General features: G+C 36.0%; 1 protein-coding gene across 4 annotated transcripts in view; it reads left to right on the top strand.

Moving 5' to 3' along the window:
* Window positions 1-1,964, top strand: part of SYNCRIP (synaptotagmin binding cytoplasmic RNA interacting protein) — a 26,244-nt gene extending 24,280 nt beyond the window's left edge. For all 4 annotated transcript variants that reach the window (XM_055713431.1, XM_055713432.1, XM_055713429.1 and 1 more), the window contains exon 12: window positions 1-1,964. This exon is cut by the window's left edge. The gene's annotated coding sequence lies outside the window, so the exon portion shown is untranslated.
* Window positions 1,965-4,054: the final 2,090 nt, after the last annotated feature.

Consider the following 4,054-nt stretch of genomic DNA (forward strand, 5'->3'; position numbering starts at 1 on the left):
CAGGCCTTGCTTTTGTCGTATTTTGTGGCTGAAAAAGCAGCCTTGCTTCTTCAGATATTGTAGTTATTTGGATGTATAATAGTTTAGCAAGATGTTACTTTTGTAAGACATCAGATGTTCAAAAAAAGTGCATCAGCAACTTGTACTAAATACTGCAGTGTCCCTTTATAAAAGGTCAGACTAAAACTGACAACTGTACAGTGAAGCCTGACGTTTGGATATTTTGAAGTTTTTCATAAATCATAGAATAGTATATGGCTGTAGTTTAGCTTTTTAGGTAAAAGGTATGTTTTCATTAGTGCATTTCTTACTGCTGATCACTGTAAAAACATGTGGATCAGCTTTCCATTTCTCTTACGCAGATCATGATAACCTGTAGAGTAGAGTAGAGTACAATCATTTGTGCTATGTTTTTAATTTTCTAAAGCACCTTGATGACAGTGAGTGTTCAGTGGTGAAGCATCCTCTATTGAACCACCCTTAAAAAAGACAAAACAAAGAACTTTGCCAAGTCCAACTTCATATAGGTAAAAGACAGATGGAATTATGACTTACTTTGGACTTGGCATAAAGAGCTTCCCTTAACCCCCTGCCCAAAGGGATACTGCAGTTATACCACATACCCATAGGCACCACAATGAAAATTGAAGCTTATACCTAATTAAGGTTTTATACACACCAGTTCCCCCAGTAAATGCAAATTCTAACAAAATTAGACATGTCATATGTTGAAAATGCTCATGGCAAACAATCATTTTGCATTCCTGCAAATAAAATTGTTTTATACTGTAAGCTGGAGGCGAGTGTAACTTATTTTTGTAATAAAGTTTTTATTTTTTTTATGTGTCATTAATATAAATGTGTGTTAGTACAGAGATCTTCTGGTTAAAAACTTAGAATCGCACACATTTCAGTATGTTTACTTGTATTTACATAATTTTTAGAATAGTGGTTGCCAATAGCCTGTATGTTTCACATTAATTGATTTTTTTTTTTTGTTATCTTAATAAACCATTTTAGTATGTTGTATGTCAATTACTGGGATAGCTGGGACATGAAGTGTAATTTAAAATTGTCAAGTATTCATTGGAATATGTAAATGTGCCTTGCCAGTTTTGAACTTTTAAGACAAAGTAAGTGAATGATGGTGAAATGAGTAGTCAATGCTTAAGAGACATTTGCTACCACAGTTTCGTGTACTGCCCTTGCTAAAGAAAAGTAACTTTTTTCCTCAAATTTGAGCATAAAAGTATACAGTTGCGTTAGCTTCTGAATTTTCAAATCTAGTGATAGAACATTAGGCTTATGGAAAGTGGGTTTGCTAATTGTAGCCTTAAAAGTATAATTTTGAATTTCAATGTAATCCTTGGTGCTGGTATTCCCAGTGCCAAGGAGTTTAAATGCTCCCTTCAAAGAGGTTGCCATGCCTACTGGCACTTTTACTGTCATACGGTTTTATAAGGAACACTGTCAAGATGTGGAAACCAATTTTGAACTTGCTATAAAATAAAAACACTGGGGGCTGTAGGAGAAGGCAGGTCCTCAGATTTCTTAATCTTGAAATCTCTCCATTGCTAAAAAACTTAAAACACTTGTGGGATCACAAGTGCTAGAGACTAGTTCTTGGTCTGGAAATGTCGGGGGGGGTGTGGGGGGTGTGGGCGGGGGGGGTGTGGGATAATATATTTATGGAATTGCAACAGTTGATGGAAGTGCATAAAAACATTGCTGTTAAGGCACCATGTGTGTTGAAATTGTGGATCATATCCTTAATTTCAACTCTGATAAAAGCATGGGGGGACTACTGTTTTTTTAAAAAAAAGGGGGAGCAAAATTGACAGGAAAGTGTTTTAATGGAGTGCGAGCAATGGTGAGTAAGCAAAATATTGAATCTTGACAGTGTTCCCTCTAATTATGAACTCAAGCCATTATAACTTTAAAAATTAAATATGATTTGCACTGTTCTGATATTGGTGCAGTTTTTTAGCAAAATGATCAGAAAACTAAATTGCATGTGGTGATGAATATTGTGGAAAAAATCAAAAAAATGTTATTTTCAAAGCTTTAAATTTGATTGTGTAAAGAAAAACCATTCATTATTAAGTGGAAATACTGGTGAGAATGGGCAAGTGCATATATACAACATCAGTCTGGTTGCACTTGGGTGTTGGTAAACTTGAAATGTTCTACAGCAATAATGCATCTCTTACGGGGTGCTTTGGTGACAAATGGACATCTAAGTTCTTTTTGGCACGTTGAAAGCAAGTCTTGGCTTCATGTGTTACGCTGCCTCTGTTTATTCTCATAGGAGGCTTTTCTTTACTGAAACACCTGCAAAGGCTTGAGTGTAAGCTAGTGTAGTTCCTCATTGGTTTGTAATGTGTTCCTAAATTTTAAGTCTAGTTGAATTTAATGAGAAATCGGAAACTGCTGCTGCTTAACACTTCTGGTTTATAAACACTCCAATACACAGCTTTTTAAATTATACTCTTGGTTTAATATTCATTTTTCTTTGAAGGGTTTCATATATAGGACATAAAACTGTACTATTTTTTTCTTTTTCCTTTTTTTTTTTTTTTTTTTCATTTCTAAAGAGGAGATTTGTTATGACCCAGAACTTAAGTTTGTGTGTTTACTGTTGGAGGAAGGCTGTTATTACAGATACCAAGACCAGTTTCTGAATTTCTGTGTTTTACAACTCTTGCCTAAATACTGTTTTATAACCTAAAATAAGGAATATTCCGCTCCTCTTGGGGGTGAGGGATATGACATAGTCTAAAATAAACTTAGCCTCCTCTGAAGGTAGGATTCCCAATGTAATATTTCAGGATAGAAACATATATATGGCTGCAACTTTTTTTCCCTTGTGCCTATGATAATTCTTCACAGGCTTAGCTTTTCTGTTCAGCCTAGCAGTTATTTGGATGCTTCCATACATCAGTGAGGGGAGACTTTTTCTTTTTAAAGAAATGAAACTGAAAGGCAACATGGACATATAAACACAGGTAACACTTTCTGAGATTAGTATGTTCAAATTGATACATTCCACAAAGGCTGTTACTGGCTCACTTGCTTTAGTGAAAACAGTGGAAAATGTGAATTGTTTAAAATGGAATAGCAAGTTTTGGAAGTAGGCAATGAGGCAATAAACTTGACAATGCAGTGTTCTGAGAATTGAAACCAGCAAGATTGGAGCTTGAGTTTGTGTTCACAGCCTGAAGCATATGAATCCCAACGTTATGACTGGCTATGGTGGACTTAAAAGTTGTTCTTGGCCGAGTGTCTTGCTGAATTAACTCCAGCACCAGCACATGACATCTGTTGGCTGCGGCTAGCTAGTTGCATTAGTTGGGCAGAGGAAACACCAGATTGTGTTTTGTCATTTGCTCTGTCAGAGAAAAATGGTATGTGGCAACAGGAGAGGAAGTCGAGCTGAAGATTCCTTGATCCTTTATAGGGGGAGGGGGAGGAATAAATGATTGTTACTTCACAGCCATCTAGTGCAAACAAAGATAAAGCTCCTAGGAACTCTGATGGTAAACTTTTTCTGGGAGACTGATTTTTCATATAGTCATCTGGCCAGCACTTTGGAAGTGTTTAGTTATACTTGTGTTAAAAAATCCACAGGACAAAAGAGTGACTTTTCTGTGGTGCTCCTTTGCCTTGACTGTTACCATAGATAGATTTGTTGAAACATGCCACTAGGACTAGCTTGTTAGTTTACTTGGAATTTGGAGAGAGAGGTGATTGTCTCATGTAATGATATCTTTTGTCTTGGCAACATATAACTGGTTACTAGTTCTTTTCACAAACTTGTATTTTTAAATGGCTAGTTCTTAAGTGGCTGTTGCACAGCTGAGCTCATCTATTGGGTTACATTGATGATTTACAGCTGTCTTCATGAAAGCTTCTTTAGATGGTCAGGCTTGCAGGTACCTGGTAAAAGCATTTTAAAAAAATAAAAGCATCTGTGACCGTCTAGAAAAGACACAATCATAGTATGTAGGTAATAGGCAATTAAACTCGTCTTGGATGTTTAATGTTTGAATCACAA

This window comes from Falco cherrug, chromosome 6 (genome assembly GCF_023634085.1).
Source record: "Falco cherrug isolate bFalChe1 chromosome 6, bFalChe1.pri, whole genome shotgun sequence".
Taxonomy (NCBI): Eukaryota; Metazoa; Chordata; class Aves; order Falconiformes; family Falconidae; genus Falco; species Falco cherrug.